Source organism: Triturus cristatus, chromosome 7, assembly GCF_964204655.1.
Source record: "Triturus cristatus chromosome 7, aTriCri1.1, whole genome shotgun sequence".
NCBI lineage: Eukaryota > Metazoa > Chordata > Amphibia > Caudata > Salamandridae > Triturus > Triturus cristatus.
In genome coordinates, this window is record NC_140590.1 from 1279132982 (window position 1) to 1279154779 (window position 21798).

General features: G+C 44.9%; 1 protein-coding gene across 1 annotated transcript in view; it reads left to right on the forward strand.

The window, feature by feature from the left end:
* The first annotated feature begins 2358 nt into the window (after positions 1-2358).
* The window catches only part of PPP4C (protein phosphatase 4 catalytic subunit), a 240833-nt gene continuing 221393 nt past the window's right edge, over positions 2359-21798 (forward strand). The window contains exon 1 of the mRNA XM_085618825.1: positions 2359-2509. The gene's annotated coding sequence lies outside the window, so the exon portion shown is untranslated. The remainder of the gene's footprint in view (positions 2510-21798) is intronic.

Genomic DNA, 21798 nt, shown 5'->3' on the forward strand with positions numbered 1-21798 from the left:
CCCTACATTACTTTATATTACTGGGCAGCCCTTCTTCATCAGATGGTCTCCTTGTTTGTAGTTGATAGCAATAACAAAGTAGTACGGGGTTTGAGAATACCTACAATTTATGAATTAGCTATAGGGAATAAAGCGCTGGGGTTGTTATTAAGACAAGTGGAGCAGAGTTACTACAAGAAGGTACGCTTCAAAGTAATCTGTAGCTCATGGCAGATATGGAAACAGGTTTCTAAATTTATGGCAATTCCGAAAGTGTGCAGATATACCCCACTATGGCGCTCATCGCTACTCCCACCCCAGGTTAATGACGTTATGGGGAAGAAACGGGAAGAACTTGGGATGAGTACGATTGGAAACTTCTGCGGGGGAGAGCACGTTTTTCAATTTTCTAAACTACAACAAGATTTTGGATTACCCGATAATCAATATTTTAAATATGTTCAGATTAGGAGCATTCTTACTGTATATAGACCAGCAATTAAATTAGATAAGATACCTTTGATGGAAGCCATTATTAGGAAATCAAGCAGAATTAGGAATACGTATAGCTGATTACTTCAAAATTACCGGATGACTTAGAAAGAACTGAAACAACTTGGGCAACGAAATTAGAGAACCCAGATGTGGATATTTATATGAGCCTATCCTTAACTGACAAAATACTTCTACCCACAAGTTTAAAAGCACAATCGTACAAAACTATATTTAATTTATATTTTACACCCTCTAAATTATATATGTGGCGAAAAAGGCCAGATGATAATTGTCCCAGATGTGGGTCTGGACCAGCCACATTGATTCATATGCTGTATGATTGTGATAAACTATCTTTGCTGAAAGAAGGGCTGCTTGGCTTCTGGGAAGAATTATTTGGCTTTAGATTGGAACTGACCTCTACTTTGCTGATTCTGGGGTATGATAACTCCCTGGGCCTTAATACCGCACAGGAATACTGCCTTTTTCTGAGGACTGCGATATTTAGGATAATACTAACCGCCAGGTGGAAGGATGCAGAACCTCCGACATTTCAGATGTGGCTCGCCAGGCTTCTTGGTGTTTATAATCAAGATATGGCTATTTATGCCTGTAGGGGCAGACAAGCTAGAATTCGGGGGAAGAAGATATGGGCACATATCTCCAAATGGAGCAGAGCAGACAGGGAGGTGTGAGAGAGAATTAATTGGGGTCTACTCCCAAAGGCTCTAAGCTTGATTAATATCTGGCCAAAGGGCTCACTTATGAACAACAGTAAATTGTGGTTTGTTACACTGAGTTGTTATGTTTTTATACTCTGGTTTTATATTTCCACTAATTTTAGAATTCGTACGAAATGGTATCTTAGTAAGTGGCCCTGAATCTGAATGGGAAGTTAAATAAAAAAAATTTAAAAAAAGAAATGGTCATGCTTCTCCGAAATGCCTTGCACTGTATTAATTGATTAACTGATTTTTTTATACAAACGTACTGTATCACTTGCTTCTTTTAAAATTTGATCAGATGATTATAGCTGGATTTGAGGCTAAAACTTGCTCCTACTTTATTGATTCGTTTTGTAATGTATTAACAATCTTGATCTATTTAACTGACAGTTACTTTTTTTGCTGTACTGCATTAATAGTTCTATGATTCACTGATTGGTATTTTCGCTCTTTGTAAATGGTATTTTTCTGGATATGATTTAATAAAAATAAAAAATAAAAAAATGAATCAGTCACTGCTCACTCCTAGATTATAGGTCTCCCGTGTACTCTTTTTGTGTGTCATGATCAGAAATACATTCCATATCTTTTGTTTCAATATTTGTTTTTTACCACAATGATATTTATATTGTTCATACAATGATACTCCAGAGAATTCCATCGGTCATTACGAGAGGTCTAGCTCTTGGTAAGTCTCGACATGGAGTACATCATAACATAATTAGTAAACTACTTCGTTTGTTGTTACGAATTAGATTAGGAAATTCTTGTCTAGTCCAACATACATGTAGAGAGAAATGAGGCACAATACCTCGATACGATTATATTCCTTGAACTGTAGTCAGAGAGCAGTTGCTTGGCAACTGCGAGTTTATTCCTAAAACATATCTTCACTGTTTCGATAGGTGCTTTCATATCAGCAAACCACAATTCCCATGATTCACTTGGGCCTACCTAAGAACACCCGGTCACTTAGTAGTAACATGTGACGATAAGCATATTATAATGGTGGGGTTCCTACATTTTGCCGTCCTTTGGTTTTACATCCGCGATGGATTTACATATTTCGGTTCGTGTAACATCCTAAAAAGGTGTATATCTACATGAGTATCCTCCGGCATATGAAGACTATAAATCCCTTCTTTATTGTAGTCCTTTTAGGACACACTGATGTCATCACTGTGTGACGGTAGATTTGTAGACTGGATACACCGGTAGAGCTCTATTTACACTTTTAAATGGAGCGACTCTCCTCGATCAGGTACCTCCGCAGAAACGGCTCAGCGGTAACCCGAGGTACTGATGGAGTGGTAAGAACCCCATTTCAGCATGCCATTCTCACTCTGAGTTGCTTGTTCTGACGGCAGCGTTATCCAGACATGTATAGGCAACCAGACTGCTTGTTTGTTTTGTGTTTCACAGTAACCGTGAAGAATTGAGTGGGTTGCACTAGCGCTAACACTTGCTCGACAGAGACGAGTGGCCACATCGTTACATAAGATTTTCAAACACTCCCTGTCTTGACGGGCGCTATACAGACAGCCACTTTTTTCAGCATGGTCAAAGTATAAGATACTCGATCTGCTCTATCTAGACCTCACTGGGTCTGCATATGACGGATTCAATAAGATAAGAAATAGACATCCAGTTGAACCCCAATACACCATGTAAATAGTATTTAAATATGCAAAATGCAAACAGCGCTTTCCTTTTTAAACAGCTTAAATATGGGTAAGGTGAGAAATGGCCCTATTCTTCCATGCAAACATATGTCATGCTGTGCAATATGAGAGTATCAGTTTATACTGAAGGCTCTATTTAATAGCATCTCCATTTGCAGTAATTGGATATTCGCCAGGCGCATTGGTGCACACTGAAATGTTCTATCCTTGTACTGTCGCTTCTAGCTTTTTCGACAAATACAGGCTGGATAGGCAATAGAGAAGTCTTACTTTGTCCTATGCATTGCCATCTCCTAGTATTCTCTTTTTTCCTATTTCCTTTCTTCTCAGAGCGGGCCTCATTTCCTGAGCTGTAGCCAGGGGAGAAGAGCCATTCTTCTAGTGCATTATAGGTCAGCAGGAGAACTGAATATATCAGCTTTAGCACATATTAGGTGCTAGACACGATGGATTATTTCAACCCTCGTTGAAGTGTGCTAGTTGGTACAAATAGTAATTGATTATGTTTGTTGTCACTTTGTTCTTTTTCCTAGGTGTCATCAATACACCATAATTCACAGAGAAACCTAGATGCCAGGTCGGTAGGTTGTGATTGGCTTAACCTATTCACGTTTTTTCACACACGCAGTAGCATTATATCATAGGTCCTGAGGAAGGCCAAGATTACATACAATCACATTGGCTGAAACATGTAGACCTTTTTTTCTATCTATGCAGTTATAGTTTCTAAACTGCATTTGCACTGTTTTTCGATTTGGTGACCAATAGACCACAAATAAAGTTTTTTCTTCTATTGACAACAAATTTTAACCAGCACATCACTTCTTTACACTTTTTACACTGCGCCCAACACTCACTACAACTTTTTCACATCTGTTGGATTATAGCAAATTCTAGCCATATTTACCTTATTTGAAAACATACCTGAGCTCCTCCCTCTCAGAGAGGGGGTTTTAGCCCTTGGTTGCACCAGGTTGCCACCAAGAAGAGATCCCAGATGATGAAGCATGTCACCTCGGTGAGTGATGGGATTCTGTCCTTTTAAAAGGATTTCCACTTTTTTACACTCAAAGCTTCCTTTGTCCCCTGTATTCTTAGATTCATAGATATTGTGTTGTTTTTTACAGTATATTTGGGGAATATGTCCATGCTTTGGTCTTAAAATGTTCCCTTAGACTCTCAGTCCACTGGTTTGTTGTATAATTATTTTTAAAGACAATTTCATTGTCTCACAGTTACAGACTCCAAATGTATGAAGAGTGAAGTGCTTTTAGTAAATATTCACACTTTCTCTCTGCCCGACAAGTTAATATATAGGCCCCCAGCGCAGATCTACCATGAATTAAATAATTGTTCCTTAAGTGCTCTGGACTGCTATTTTTTTCTACTGGAATATTTTGGAGTGAGGACAATGAGTACAGACAAACCAAATAATTCCTGGATAGTTGTAAAATTTGTGGTCTACAACAACTGGTTCAAGGACAATGAACAAAGAGGGTCATACGCAGGATGTTATTTTAGCTACTTTGAAAGCAATCATCGGGGCGTTCCTATCGCATGGTCGGATCATTTTTAACTTCAGTTTTGTCTCTTAAGTGGGCATTTCTGCAAAACAACTACTGTCAATATCACTTTTTTAGGTCAGTCATGGGCAAACATTACAAGTACTAATTTCCAAGAAGCCCTCAAGACCATGGAATGCCTTTTGGAATTCATGTTCCTCATAAACACCTTGCTTAAAGGAGGTCAGTTGCCAACAGACTGGAAAAACGCTTTTGTTACTCTGTTTTTGAAAAAGAAGGGAGCATATCCAAGTTTCCAACTCTAGACCTAATTTGCCCCTGCCTTTTGTCACTAAAAGTATGGGAAGTCTGGTCAACATTAAAATGCCATGCTATTTGGGAAAAAAACATTTTCACTCACGGTTTTAGACTAGGCAGTTTCACTAAATCGCTCTGGACAGCTGTGTTGGACGATCCCCATCTGGTGACGGACAATGTTTCAGCTGCTTTTGATACGGTCTCCCACCCTTAGTTGGGAGGCAGTGTCCTAAACAAGTTCAGCTCTTTTTAGAGGACAGAGCTCAATCAGTTTGGCTAGGTGTCTACAAAGTTTCTTCCTATAATGTGGTCTGTGGCATCCATTAGTCCGGTTTTATTTAAAGTGCATTTGACACCATCAGCATCCCAAATTCGTACCTATGCTTGCACTTTCAATGGTTATGAGGACAATACAGAATTAATAGGCAGGTTTGTGGTGAGTCGGGGTGTGCGCCAGGGCTGCGTCCTGGCCCCCTTCCTATTTTTGCTTTACATAAATGGCCTGGAGCGCCACTTATTGCAGGAGTGTGAGGACATGCCTAAGGTTGGGAGGAGGTCTGTTCCTGCGCTCCTGTATGCGGACGATGCGGTCCTGATGGCCCGCACCCCTATGGCACTGCAAAATTTGGTTAATTCATTTGAGACCTTTATGTCTAGTCTTGATTTGAAAGTCAACTGTAATAAAACCTTCTCCATGTACTGTGGAAATGGTCCTGGAAAGCAGAAAAAAAGAATGTTTTTGAACAACGTTCCTTTGGAAGTTGTCCCTACTTTTTCTTATCTTGGAGTTTTATTTCATGACACTGGGGCATGGTCTAGTGCGGTCAAGGCCAGAACCTTGTTGTTTCAAAAAACTATAATGGCCTTGAAAAATTTTATTAAAAAACTGGGCAAGAAACCAACAAAGGAAATCTTAACAATATATAAAGCTACTTGTACTTCGGTAGTCATGTATGGGTCGGCCCTTTGGGGGTATTCCAATATTGACCTAATTCAAAAAGTTGAGAATAGGTTTTTGAGGCATATTTTGACAGTCCCCCAAAGTGTTGCGACATACATATGCCACATTGAATTGGGTTTACCCTATATTTCTGACATCATTAGAATTCAACCCATACTTCTGTGGCATAGGGTATGGACTATAAGGGAGTGCGTCATGAACCGGGCCATTCTACGGGATGTTCTAACCCTGGATAATGTTGGCAGATCAGACTGGTTAAATTACGTCAAACATTTTATGGTTAATATTGGATGCCAACATTTTTATGAAGACCCACTCTCAATGGTCAATATATCTAGAAACCTATTGTCTAAACTATGCACGGAATACCTCGAGGACAAAAGAAGACAAGAGGAAGAGAAGAAAAATTCAGTAACCCTGTACCTCCGTGTGTCAACCCATTGTAAAGTACAGCCTTATTTAACCTTGCCATTGTCTAATCATGACCAATTTCTTTTGACTCGCTTTAGGTTGAATATTTTGTTTAGACTCCTGACCTTCCCAGAAACGAATTTATGGTCACGTAATCTCCCCCTGTGTCCGTGTGATGAATCCTCACTCCAATCTGATATGCATATTTTATTTTTCTGTAAATTTTATTCCTTACCTCGTAGACAGTTGATTATACCATTCCTTAAAGAAATGAATTTAAATCAATGTCGTCCAGCTTTTTTAGAATTCCAACGAATGGAAACTGTCCTAACTGTTACCGTACTTTTAAGCTTTTTTAAAATTGTTTTTAAGCTTCGGAAAACGATTGGGATGGGATTAATTATAATTAGGGCTCCCGGTTTTCCGTTTAAACGGATATTTACATATAAATACAGACGGAATTTTTTTTTCTTTCGTCTGTATTTATATTTAAAAGCGGGAAAATACTACTAAATTTTGCTGCACTGCCGTGCTCCAGCCGAGTTGCTTCGCCATGCCCCTCTCCCCAATTCTAGGCAGAGTGGAGCTGCAGGGGCTCTTAGAAGGGGTGAAACAACAGCGAGGCCTCATTAACATGCAAATGGTCTTTTTAAGACCTGTGAAGTGCTCGGGTGCGGCTGGTGTATGCCCGGGAAGCTCTCTCATCCCGGCTGCCACACACGACGGGGGGGGGGGAGGGGGGACTGAAGCCCTTCCAGTCCAATGGGTGTTGCAGGCCTGATCTGACCATCGTAAGACAGCCGGCCAAAGTGACACCCGCACTTTAAATTTGTGCCCAGGTCACCACTCTTCCCTGCTGCCGCCACTCGGCAGCAATCACCCCGCCCTGACGCTCGGCTCTATACCCATTTATTTTTTTATCTCTGGGGCATTTTTATTTAGTGGGGCAACACTCCACCCTGATGAAGAAGTCGCCCCTGCCAAAGATTAACATTTGTTTATATCTTGGTAATGTTATGATCTGGGGGTTCACATTGGACTAAAATGAGCGCATCTGTGGTAGATAAACTGGGAGCGCACCAGACAGCAATGAGACGAGACTGCGCCCGGCTGGTACATTTTACCATCTACTTCCATGACTTAGTTGTTTGAGCCCCATGTACTACCGACTTCAACGCGATGATTCCATTGTTTTATAGTTTCATGAGTGACCAAATACTATATTCTTCTAGTACAAACATGAATTCACGGATGCATGTGTGAATGTATGCATTTTCCAAGTGTACCTGAATGCTGTATGTCACAGAATGCAGAGGCGCAACTAGAGCCACATTTCGGGGGGGGGGGGGGGGGGCTAAGGAAAAATTTCGGGTGGGGCTGAATCTTTAAGCAATGGTTAGAGTGGAGCTGCAGGGGCTCTTAGAAGGGGTGAAACAACAGCGAGGCCCCATTAACATGCAAATGGTCTTTTAAAGACCTGTGAAGTGCTCGAGTGCGGCTGACATTTCACATGCTGGCCCTCTAGTCATAACTTCACATCAACTCCAGGATCTTGTGCCGACGTTCGGACTCTCAGCAGCGGCCTGGGCTTTTTGTTGTGTCTTCCCTGTGCCTGTCTTACCACAGTGGCAGAGAGCAAAACGTGGTGCAAGAGTGAAGGCAGCGTTGGATGCTAGCGTCCACAAGATTGCTGCAGGTCACAGTTTGGAAATGGAAACCTGAACGGTTTGGTGGACTTTCCCATTTCTTAATACGTTTGTATGCTTCGTTCGAAATATTTACATTAGGACTCGTACCCCCCAGGATGGCACCCGGCCCAGCCCTCCTCCAAACCCACAAAACAATGCTTAACAACCAGCTGTGGGTTAAAAAGGCCATGTTTATTACAAATCTTCACACAAACATGACAATATATAAATCAAACAATTTGATATGATCTGTATTTATCAAATTCAAAACGTTAATCACCATTTTAATTTAAAGTTCTCCCTAGCTTCATGCTCCATCCGCAAGTCGGGGAGAACTCAATTTACTTACACGAAGAATGTTGTCTATTGCTCCAGCACTAAGGGGCCTTCTGGCTCGCGTCCCCCAACCAACTGAGAACCACGCAAGGCGCAACCCACCTGCGTCCTTGAAGGGTGAGCCCCTGTCCTCTGGTCTAGATCCGCCACCTGAGGGGCCCACCCCTCCACCACCAGGCTGCTCATCGGGCGTTCGTAGGGAGTAACCAGGGGCGGAAGCCCCATGCCCTATTTTAAAACTGGCGCCCTTGCCCCCAGCCGGTGTCCCGTTCTCTCTGGGGTGAGCTTACCATCTCTCCGCCTCAGTGCTGGCCTAAAGAGTATGCAGGAGGACTCCCCTTAACAATGTAAAGGCAATTTCTGTGGCCTCTTTACCGCCGCTCTCCAATCTAAATCCAACACCTCACCAAACTCTATCCTTGGGGACGGGTGGGTGGGAGATTGAAGGAGCCCCCTGCATTCCGAGGCCGGCGCAGGAAAGAAAGAGAGGGCGAGGACCAGGGCCAGCTGCCCTAAATAGGCCTTCGCCCCCTCCCCCTGAGGTGCCGGCTCCGGCCGGAAGTGACGTCGCGCTGACCCGGAAGCAGTTGAGGCTGCCGTCCTGTTTACTTCTTCGATGAGGGCGTGCTCGGGCGCCCGGGGGGCCGAGTCCTAAGTGCGCGCTTCGTTATATTTCGCGCTTGTCATAGGACTCGTACCCCCCAGGATGGCACCCGGCCCAGCCCTCCTCCAAACCCACGAAACAATGCTTAACAACCAGCTGTGGGTTAAAAAGGCCATGTTTATTACAAATCTTCACACAAACATGACAATATATAAATCAAACAATTTGATATGATCTGTATTTATCAAATTCAAAACGTTAATCACCATTTTAATTTAAAGTTCTCCCTAGCTTCATGCTCCATCCGCAAGTCGGGGAGAACTCAATTTAGTTACACGAAGAACGTTGTCTATTGCTCCAGCACTAAGGGGCCTTCTGGCTCGCGTCCCCCAACCAACTGAGAACCACGCAAGGCGCAACCCACCTGCGTCCTTGAAGGGTGAGCCCCTGTCCTCTGGTCTAGATCCGCCACCTGAGGGGCCCACCCCTCCACCACCAGGCTGCTCATCGGGCGTTCGTAGGGAGTAACCAGGGGCGGAAGCCCCATGCCCTATTTTAAAACTGGCGCCCTTGCCCCCAGCCGGTGTCCCGTTCTCTCTGGGGTGAGCTTACCATCTCTCCGCCTCAGTGCTGGCCTAAAGAGTATGCAGGAGGACTCCCCTTAACAATGTAAAGGCAATTTCTGTGGCCTCTTTACCGCCACAAGGGGGACCAGGGCAGACCGCCCTTCGCCCTCCCCACCCCACCATATGACCACTAAGTTCCCCTCAACTCCAGGCCAAGAGCATGCCTGATTCAAATGGCTGGATTCGTCTTGTTACCTCTGCAATGCAAGACAACCCACTCAGGGGACGGGAGTCCCACACGACGTCTGACACCCGCTGCCACTGTGTGGGCTCTGAGGATCAGCCATGTCGAAAACGACATCTGTCTGAACAGAACAATAGGAATTGAACCTGTAACATGGAGAGCAAGCATCCTGGACCTTAACCCATTAGGCCACAGTTACTCTCTTCGACCACCCTACCTAACCCTTGCCAGTGAATTATCTATCCTGCTGTGCATGTCACGGGTCCTAGTCTGACTCTTGAGGCCCACTACCTTAAATCGACCGCTGTGGGGAAATAACCCCGTAAGAAATATGCACCCACTCTGCCCGCATTTGTCACGGTACCCAACAGCCATGTATACCCCTTTGTACGGCCACCCACCGCCTCAGAACCGCTCTTAACTTGCTCCGGTTACAGACTTCCGTCAGTAGGGAGCCTGCCTCCCTAGGCTAACCCAGTGTCCAGGCATTTCCCAGCCTCCCAACCCCCTGAGTCACGATGCCAGTACCATTCAGCTTCTTCTGGGAGAGCCCCCACCGGCGCCCTACCCCCCTGCCGTGATGCAAGAAATCAGGTAAGGATGTCAGATAACTGCTCTCGAAGTAAGGGACCCCTCGCCCGCCTCTTGCTAACGCCTTAACCTCTGGAAGGAATTACCCCCAGTTTTGCCCAGAAAATGACCACCACCCGTTGCGTCCATGTACCAGATATAGGCTCCCCCGTGACTATCAATGCCCCCTACCCCTGACCTCACTACCTAAGCAGGCTTCCACCTCACTCAGATGTGTCGCCTGGCAACCTGAGCGACACTGCGCAACAGGGATGCCTTCTGATTGCAGGTGTGCTGAGGGCCCTACCTCCCAAAGTCTTTCCCAAGTCCTGCGCAGCGCAACATTGAACCCACGGGATATGTGTGCTTCACATGAACCCCACGTCATAGATAAACACCATCAATGTGTTATGCCTGGTTTACCCAACATCCACCCCTCCGCCTTATTGGGAGCCCCAAACTCGACAAAACGTATAATGGACGTGTCACCTGAAAGTCAGTCTAGTGTGGTGTTACTCGAAGGGGGGGGGGGGGGGGTTCTTGCCTGAAGTCTGCTGAAATGAAACGCCCCAACTACCAGCCCCTTACAAGGTGTGACTAATCTTCAAACCAGCTACATGCTGCCTACCAAGGGCAATGATGCCGAACACCTCGCCCCTGCGTATCCCTCGACCCCATCCGTATTCCGAAGGTGCTCTTCGGTGAACCCTGTACCCGACCAGGCCATCTAGTAGCACTAGTAACTGCCAGCCATGTCCCAGCTGTACCAAGCGCCGGCTCCAACAAATACTGTACTTAATACACCCTGCATTCCGAGGCCGGCGCAGGAAAGAAAGAGAGGGCGAGGACCAGGGCCAGCTGCCCTAAATAGGCCTTCGCCCCCTCCCCCTGAGGTGCCGGCTCCGGCCGGAAGTGACGTCGCGCTGACCCGGAAGCAGTTGAGGCTGCCGTCCTGTTTACTTCTTCGATGAGGGCGTGCCCGGGCGCCCGGGGGGCCGAGTCCTAAGTGCGCGCTTCGTTATATTTCGCGCTTGTCATAGGACTCGTACCCCCCAGGATGGCACCCGGCCCAGCCCTCCTCCAAACCCACAAAACAATGCTTAACAACCAGCTGTGGGTTAAAAAGGCCATGTTTATTACAAATCTTCACACAAACATGACAATATATAAATCAAACAATTTGATATGATCTGTATTTATCAAATTCAAAACGTTAATCACCATTTTAATTTAAAGTTCTCCCTAGCTTCATGCTCCATCCGCAAGTCGGGGAGAACTCAATTTACTTACACGAAGAACGTTGTCTATTGCTCCAGCACTAAGGGGCCTTCTGGCTCGCGTCCCCCAACCAACTGAGAACCACGCAAGGCGCAACCCACCTGCGTCCTTGAAGGGTGAGCCCCTGTCCTCTGGTCTAGATCCGCCACCTGAGGGGCCCACCCCTCCACCACCAGGCTGCTCATCGGGCGTTCGTAGGGAGTAACCAGGGGCGGAAGCCCCATGCCCTATTTTAAAACTGGCGCCCTTGCCCCCAGCCGGTGTCCCGTTCTCTCTGGGGTGAGCTTACCATCTCTCCGCCTCAGTGCTGGCCTAAAGAGTATGCAGGAGGACTCCCCTTAACAATGTAAAGGCAATTTCTGTGGCCTCTTTACCGCCGCTCTCCAATCTAAATCCAACACCTCACCAAACTCTATCCTTGGGGACGGGTGGGTGGGAGATTGAAGGAGCCCCCTGCATTCCGAGGCCGGCGCAGGAAAGAAAGAGAGGGCGAGGACCAGGGCCAGCTGCCCTAAATAGGCCTTCGCCCCCTCCCCCTGAGGTGCCGGCTCCGGCCGGAAGTGACGTCGCGCTGACCCGGAAGCAGTTGAGGCTGCCGTCCTGTTTACTTCTTCGATGAGGGCGTGCCCGGGCGCCCGGGGGGCCGAGTCCTAAGTGCGCGCTTCGTTATATTTCGCGCTTGTCATAGGACTCGTACCCCCCAGGATGGCACCCGGCCCAGCCCTCCTCCAAACCCACGAAACAATGCCTAACAACCAGCTGTGGGTTAAAAAGGCCATGTTTATTACAAATCTTCACACAAACATGACAATATATAAATCAAACAATTTGATATGATCTGTATTTATCAAATTCAAAACGTTAATCACCATTTTAATTTAAAGTTCTCCCTAGCTTCATGCTCCATCCGCAAGTCGGGGAGAACTCAATTTACTTACACGAAGAACGTTGTCTATTGCTCCAGCACTAAGGGGCCTTCTGGCTCGCGTCCCCCAACCGACTGAGAACCACGCAAGGCGCAACCCACCTGCGTCCTTGAAGGGTGAGCCCCTGTCCTCTGGTCTAGATCCGCCACCTGAGGGGCCCACCCCTCCACCACCAGGCTGCTCATCGGGCGTTCGTAGGGAGTAACCAGGGGCGGAAGCCCCATGCCCTATTTTAAAACTGGCGCCCTTGCCCCCAGCCGGTGTCCCGTTCTCTCTGGGGTGAGCTTACCATCTCTCCGCCTCAGTGCTGGCCTAAAGAGTATGCAGGAGGACTCCCCTTAACAATGTAAAGGCAATTTCTGTGGCCTCTTTACCGCCACAAGGGGGACCAGGGCAGACCGCCCTTCGCCCTCCCCACCCCACCATATGACCACTAAGTTCCCCTCAACTCCAGGCCAAGAGCATGCCTGATTCAAATGGCTGGATTCGTCTTGTTACCTCTGCAATGCAAGACAACCCACTCAGGGGACGGGAGTCCCACACGACGTCTGACACCCGCTGCCACTGTGTGGGCTCTGAGGATCAGCCATGTCGAAAACGACATCTGTCTGAACAGAACAATGGGAATTGAACCTGTAACATGGAGAGCAAGCATCCTGGACCTTAACCCATTAGGCCACAGTTACTCTCTTCGACCACCCTACCTAACCCTTGCCAGTGAATTATCTATCCTGCTGTGCATGTCACGGGTCCTAGTCTGACTCTTGAGGCCCACTACCTTAAATCGACCGCTGTGGGGAAATAACCCCGTAAGAAATATGCACCCACTCTGCCCGCATTTGTCACGGTACCCAACAGCCATGTATACCCCTTTGTACGGCCACCCACCGCCTCAGAACCGCTCTTAACTTGCTCCGGTTACAGACTTCCGTCAGTAGGGAGCCTGCCTCCCTAGGCTAACCCAGTGTCCAGGCATTTCCCAGCCTCCCAACCCCCTGAGTCACGATGCCAGTACCATTCAGCTTCTTCTGGGAGAGCCCCCACCGGCGCCCTACCCCCCTGCCGTGATGCAAGAAATCAGGTAAGGATGTCAGATAACTGCTCTCGAAGTAAGGGACCCCTCGCCCGCCTCTTGCTAACGCCTTAACCTCTGGAAGGAATTACCCCCAGTTTTGCCCAGAAAATGACCACCACCCGTTGCGTCCATGTACCAGATATAGGCTCCCCCGTGACTATCAATGCCCCCTACCCCTGACCTCACTACCTAAGCAGGCTTCCACCTCACTCAGATGTGTCGCCTGGCAACCTGAGCGACACTGCGCAACAGGGATGCCTTCTGATTGCAGGTGTGCAGAGGGCCCTACCTCCCAAAGTCTTTCCCAAGTCCTGCGCAGCGCAACATTGAACCCACGGGATATGTGTGCTTCACATGAACCCCACGTCATAGATAAACACCATCAATGTGTTATGCCTGGTTTACCCAACATCCACCCCTCCGCCTTATTGGGAGCCCCAAACTCGACAAAACGTATAATGGACGTGTCACCTGAAAGTCAGTCTAGTGTGGTGTTACTCGAAGGGGGGGGGGGGGTTCTTGCCTGAAGTCTGCTGAAATGAAACGCCCCAACTACCAGCCCCTTACAAGGTGTGACTAATCTTCAAACCAGCTACATGCTGCCTACCAAGGGCAATGATGCCGAACACCTCGCCCCTGCGTATCCCTCGACCCCATCCGTATTCCGAAGGTGCTCTTCGGTGAACCCTGTACCCGACCAGGCCATCTAGTAGCACTAGTAACTGCCAGCCATGTCCCAGCTGTACCAAGCGCCGGCTCCAACAAATACTGTACTTAATACACCCTGCATTCCGAGGCCGGCGCAGGAAAGAAAGAGAGGGCGAGGACCAGGGCCAGCTGCCCTAAATAGGCCTTCGCCCCCTCCCCCTGAGGTGCCGGCTCCGGCCGGAAGTGACGTCGCGCTGACCCGGAAGCAGTTGAGGCTGCCGTCCTGTTTACTTCTTTGATGAGGGCGTGCCCGGGCGCCCGGGGGGCCGAGTCCTAAATGCGCGCTTCGTTATATTTCGCGCTTGTCAATCCATTAATTTTGGACCTACTCCTCTGTTTCTAGGCCCTGCCAGTGGTGACAAAGGGAGTTAGACATTCAGCAGTTGATCCAGTCACACAGTGTTGATGGAGGTCAGAAGCCACGCTTAGATCACCGTTCTCCAGTGTCCACATTAACAATGAAAGTCCCTCTGGCTGGGATGAGGCCAAAAGCAATTGACCCTCCATTTTGCTGCAGGACAGCTCTGACGCTATTCAGAGGTTACAATTTGTGGAACTTTGCTTACAGAGTTTACAACTATGTGCTTTTTAGGGAGAAAAGGCAGCTTTGACTTTTTGAAAGTATGCTGTTAGATGGGATGTTTACTCTTATACTTCCCCTTTAAGATAGCATTTTCTTTAACACCAATCACTACAAAATTTTTCCTCAAAAGTAGACTGTTGCAGTTTTCCCAGTAGCATGTGTGGTTTTAAAAAAATGCTGAAAATGAGCTTCAAGTGTAGGCGTAAGTTTATGTGAGGAAATTAATGTTAAGATTTTATTTATTTTAAAATCGTAGCCTCGAGATGCATTTATTCTGTGCACTCGAATATGGGGTTAGAGGCGGTACCATCAACCACTCTAGTGTGAGTTGCAAAGTGTATGGGCCTAAATTAAACCATTTCCAGCTCAACCCCAGAAGTGTTTGGCTCTACAGAAGCCACTGTATCTGCTGCTCGAAGCCAGTTTCTGCACAAGTGAGGGACAATCCCTCATCTCTGTTAGCTCCATGCAAACTGTGGCAGGTCTCTTAAAAGAGTAAATTTTATGAGTATCATTTTCTCCATGACGGCCCCTTCTATGTCTTATGGCAGCTGCAAAGTTGTAACTGCACTTAAAGGCTAGGGCAAGTACATGACTGTGGCCGATTTCCACACACACTGACACTATTGTAAAATCATATTAGTTTGCATTAAAATGCGAATATAAATTGTGGTAGTACTGAGCTGTTGATAGCCTTAAATAAATGTGGAAAAATACTAACTGCAGCGTCGTCTTTTGGTTGCGGAAAAAATAAATGCGGATATATACAGAAAAAATGCCCAAAAAATAAATACAGATAAATACAGACGGAAATGGCAAAAAAATAAACACCATAAAACCGGGAGCCCTAATTATAATATGTTCTGTCGTTTTTCTCTTTTTAATATTATCCTTGTGTAAATCTGTATTTCTGATGTTGTAGCTTTCATGGTTTTTGCTTTTTAAACCGAATAAAGTTTTTCTTGAACTTGAACTTGAATAGACAGGATGGAGAAACTAATCAGATCAGTGCCGATTTCCAAAAGGGCATGATTTCTGTGGCAGTGTGGATGATGCTGAACAAACTCCAACTGAACTCAGATAAAACTGAAGTCTTAGATGTGGGCAATAAGACAAACGTATAGGTAGATTGCTGTTGGTCATAGAGTACAGCAGGCAAGCAGCCACTGTATCTGAAACAGCAGGAAACTAATTCCAAGGACACTTTAGCAACACACCACAAAAAAAAAAAATCTGTAAACTCACAGTAAATTCCTTCGGGGTATTAAAAACCCTAACGAAAATCCTTTGCCGCTTTTCATGCAATTGTGAAAAATAAAATAGTCCAATCACTCATCATGTCCTGACTTGATACAGTTATTCTCCCTACATGAGACCACCCTAATATTTTTTGCCAGATTTTAAATGGTCCAGAACATGGCAGCAAGACTTATTTTGCCAGATTTTAAATGGTCCAGAATATGGCAGCAAGACTTATTTTGGGACATAAAAGAAAAGAATCAGCCATTCACTATCCCGCCAAACTAAACAGTTGCCAATCTGGAAACAGGTGATTTTCAAATGTCTTCGCCTGGCCTTTATGATTCTGGCGTACTTATGTGAACAATTTAAAAATACATTCCTATTCATGGTTTAAGATCTAAAACTGTGATGCTTTTGTTAGTACCCAAAATTCAAAAGTAATGGTGGTTAAGACTTCTCCATCAACACAGTCACACTTTGGAATCAGCTACAGCCCCTGATTAAATAAGAAGTGAATCATTTAAATTTTAAGAAATTCTTTAAAACCTGGCTTTTTGTTGGCTCGCACTTTAGACAATGCTTTATTCTGTGTCAGGCGCTCGATATTTAGCTTTCTATTTTTGGCATTTTTCTGGATTTTTCACCAGTGCTGGGGTGCCCTTTGTGGTCTTTGCTGCACTTTACAATATGCTTCACAGTCATCATTGCTGTTTTTCTTCTCATTTAAGTGCTTGTTTCAGTCTGCATTTTCTCAACCCTGCCTCCCAATTAACTCACTATCTTTTTTTGACGATGAATACAAAGAGGATTTACTTGGTAGATAGGTTGGTAAAGGGCAAGAAGTATTTCACTTAAGGAACACTGAATTGTTTGTGGATATTTTGGTTGCTCTATAAACTAGCATAAAAGGGAGAGAGAGTTAGATTAATCTAATCTGCCTTGTATAATGGCCCACCTTCTAACCTATAAATCATGTTTTCTTACCACAGCTAAACCTTGTTAATCAGAACTTCCGGTTTTAAAGCAGAGGCGTAAGGCGTTTTTGTCATTGGACGCATGATTGTTTTTTTGTACCATACCATACAATGACATGCCACACCATACCATACAAGGCCAAGCCATACCATGGCATACAATGCAAGGACAGGTCATACCATACAATACAATGACAGGCCGTCATATTATAGAATGACAGACCATATCATACACTGATAGGCCATAGTATACCATACAATGACAGGCTATTCTATACCATACTATACAATGAAAGGCCATATCATACAATGACAGGCCACAGCATACCATACTATGCTATACAATGAAAGGCCATTCCATGATATATGACAGGCCATATCATACCATACTATAAAATGACAGGCCTTACCATACCATTCTATACAATGAAAGACCATAACATATGACGGGCAATCCCATACCATAACGAAAAATCCATATCATATTATACTATAACTTCCGACAGGCCATACCATATTATACTATACAATGGCAGACCATATCATACTATACTATGACAGGGCATACATACCATACCATACCATGTAACATAACTGAAAATAAATTCAACAGGTCTTGAATAGGCAAGACCTATTGGTTCGGTAAATGCTTGTTTCTCCCAGTAACCAAAGGGGTGTGAAAGTATACTATTACCCTATCAGTAACAGGACAAACATCCAGCAAAAATGAAAACATGTTTCTGTTTAGATTATGACGTTCAGCTCATTTTTCAGCAGTGGCAATAATTTGGTGCTGTGTTATTTTACACACTCCATTTCTCTACCCTGCATAGATCATCATGTGTTAAACTGCTCAGTTCTTAGACAAGGCCTATTTTCTCAGTGGACCAAGATTGATCCTTTTCTACCAGCATAAAAAATGTCAGATCAACTTTTCAGACAAAAGGTTTTTAGCTTTGAAGTGTAAATCATAAAACCGAGGCAATGTTCGTCACATTCCATACAGGAGTATATTCTACTTTATTCCATGTAGGGTTTGCCTATGATGCAGCAGAATAAAATTATAAATAGAAAATTTGTGCGACGCAATATTATCATCAAAACAACATGTTATATCTAAGGTTTTCATACTATGCATCTTCCCTGTTTCTCTGCCTCTGCTGCTCAGCCAGTGTGAATGTGTTGGGTAGAATGTTGGTGTGGATGATGATGTAATGGAATGTGTGGATTGCTGTGTGAGAGAGTGTCAGGTGGATCCTGGGCTGAGCAGCAGAGAGACTGCTCCTGGTGGGGCTATTTACATCTTTACTGGAAACTCTGCTTAATTAACATCTAAGAACAATAAACTTATTCATCTTTAACCTTACTATGTCTACTGGAACTCCTTTCTACCATACAACATAAACTGGCGACGAGTTGGATTAAAAACTAAGTGTGAGGACTTACTTCAAGCTACTTCTAAGGAACTTTAATTCAAGAATATACTTATAAAAGAACCCTCTCAAGGATTGTGCGCCCTGCTGCCCCACCAGTGTCTAGATTCACAGGACAGCCCATTGACAGGGCGTATGCTTCCTGCTTCTGGTCACATCCACTACAAGTCAAGTGGCAAACTTCAAGTACTCTACACATTTCAGCTATCTCTCTATGGATGTCTTCGCTTCATCTGCCTGACTGGGGTGAATTAGTATCCCTTCTGTACAAGGATTAAGCGTAACTTATGATCTGCCTTCACGCCCTTTCAAGACTGTTTGTCTTTGCAGTGAACCTGTGTTGGCCTCTTATTTGCATTTCTACTTGAACCTGGTGCCGCTTTGCCCCGGTGCACTCGCTTTGGTTTTGGCACTTTTTTTCCATTTGAGAAATGTCTGTCTGCAGCATATTTTTATGAACTTGGACTTAATTCTGATGCTACTGGCTCATCAGCGGGAGAGAGGTGCTTCCTATTCTGCTGCGGTCAATGAAAATTTGTGAGTTACAACTTTAATTTCGTGAATTTTCAAGTCCAGTTTCTACATATGGCACTTGAATCTACTAGCTCAGCGTGCGCAAATTTACTGTTTCTAATGTGCATCATATCAATTGTCCGCAATGAATTTTCAGCTCCTCCTCATCTCCATATAGCCATGGCTCACAAGACAATTCCGGGAGAGGGATGCTCCTTTTACTTCTCGGAGAGACATTTTAAGTATAATTTTCGGGGTCTGAACTCACCGAGTGACATTTTATTTTGATCTTTAGACGGCTCACATTTGCTGCCACATTCTCACCATTATTTTAGTGTGATGTTCAAATGGCCCATGAGGAATCCAAGGACTCTGTGCACGCTCTTTTTCTCTCGAGTGCGCTCTTGGACATTTTTAGGTCTCGCCTTGCTATCGCGTAAGCGATCGCAAAGCGAGACTATTGTAAAGGGGCATTTCAAAGTGCTCCCAAAAGCGGATTGCATGGCTAGCACGCGCACAATCACGCGCATCGTGCCGCCTTGCAATCCGCTTTGGCAGCGCACCTCAAAGGGTCCGCTCCCCCGCCTGGAATGCGCTCCTCCGCCAAGCACGCGCGCCACGCTCCGCCGGGCTTGTTCATTTGGTGGTTTTGTTTCTGTTAGTCAGTTACCCTCACACCATGCACCCACCCTTAACCCCTTCCTCTATTTTACTTCCCTGGGTAATAGCGCCTGGGAAGGGCATTCCCTTGATTACACGGGTGTGCTTTTAGGAGGTGGACGCAGGCGATCATGAGTATGGCGCTTTATTCCATTTCAAGGCTCCAAAGTGAGGAGAGCCGTGCCCTAAATACAGAGCGTATCATTAAGGTAAGAACGTCATAAATACAGCTTTGTGTACAATGATTCCAAAGACTATAGCACATCTATTAACGTTGCAAAGGCATCGCAACAGCAACAGGACAAACGCATACACTTAAAACTTGCAGAGCCTCGCACCCGGAGTCTCTCTTCCGGGACCCCTCCCTGCCATCTCTCACAACATCCACGCACCACGTATAGCTTATCTCCCTCATCAGCCCATAAATCTCAGTCTGCTTGTTTCCTTCGCTCTCACATCCTAGCCCAACCATTGCAGACCCGTCTGAAACAATTACTTGTAATATGTCTCATGATTTTCTCTCCCCAGCAGTCAGCAGCCAGTCTGTGCCACCCCCTCCCTCACAACACCACCTGCTGTCACTGCTTGTTTACCATCTTATTGTCAGTTGCCCATTTTGCTTGTCTCGCCCGTTGTCTGTGCGTTACCAATGCTTGTTTTAACTGTAATAGTGCTGTAAGCTGTTAGGGGGAGAGAGGCTCATGGTTACTTTTTCAGAGTTCTTTTAATTTTAAAATTGTTACAAATCACATCCCAAACTCACCTTGCTTCAGGATATTACTAAAATAAATTTATGGTTTTGTAAAATTTTAGCTGGTGCTGTTGCTCTAATTTTTGTGTTGGGCGGAAGAGTTTGCTTCTCGTTATCTGATCTCAGTATGGCAAGGAATGTGTGTGTTTTTTAAGCAGCCTGTGGTGTGCCTTGCTTCTTGTAGGGGATGGGCGTAAATTAACAGATCTGCCTTAGGAATGACAAAACCCACCCTCTTACTAAAACAGCTGTTCCCTATGTGCTGCAGTATCAAGCTCCATATAGAACGCCCAGGGTAAACAACATCAAGAGGTTAAAGCCTTCAGTGCATAGCTGCTGCTCATTAGTACTGCTCATAGCACCACCCGAAAGGCTGCTGCCACATCCAGGACCTGGCATAATTTTTAGGGATTATTCAGTAGCTGTGTTGAGTTTGCATTGCCTTTTTGTACCAGTGTCTGTAATATGCGAGACAGAGTAAGAGCACACAAACACAAAGATAATCATTCATTCCGTATGGTTCAGCACTGTTACTTTCCGCCCCCCACCCCTTGTTGCTTTTTACAAAGCTGCATCTAACTTGAATTCTGCATTTTCTGACTTCCCAGTCTTCCTACGGTTATATATTATTTTTGTGTTACTTTTTGTTTTACCTTTGCATTAAAGCAGTTAACAACTCCATTCATTCAGTCCCACAAGGATCACCTCGAACTGAGCATAAATATATATGAAAACAAATCATCTGATTTACTTTATATCGCACTCCACTACACACAAAAAAAAGTAAAAAACAATGCCATTTACAACGCCAATAGCTCTAGCTTATACAAATGCGAGACTTATTGCATTGCAAATACTTGTTTTCTTTCCCCTCATGCTTTCCTGGAACCTTGGGCTCCTCGCTGCTTGGAGACGCTTTCCCACACTTGCGCGCCTTGAGCCATCCTACGTGTGTCTTCTCTACATGTTGCCATTTTATTTGCGGCTATTTGCCTGCTCCATTCCAAAGTTTCCATGCTGATTTCTCTATGACGTCAGTGGAGCCATATATGTTAGGTATTTCGGGGGACATATTTTACTGTCTAGAGTCTTACCTCCTTTGGATGAGAGACGCTTTGCAGTTTTTCTCGTTGCTTCACCTTTAAGTGCTGAACTTTAGGTTATACTGGGTACTTAAGCATCGTGTTTTGCTGTCTCATTTTGGCTACCATAATTTCGATGTTTTACTATTATGCATTTTTCAGTTTTTTCTCGCACCTGCATTTTCTTTCCATCACTTTTTCTTGACATTTCACTTATGTTATATAACGTTTCTCTAATTATACAATGTATTGATGCTCATTTGTTTCGTATAGTACGGCCATTTTATATTTCTGATATTCCTGCTTTAATTTTATTCATATAATGTACCATATTGCCATTTATATGCTACTGTGCTGTTAATGCATTTCTTTCTTGGCATGCAGGTTTTATACGTTTTTCCTGTCTGTACTTCTATGTAGAGCATCTTCTTTTTAATCTTTTGCTTCTTTATATGACTTCTATTAACAGTGTTTTCTTTTTGCTCTCGTGTG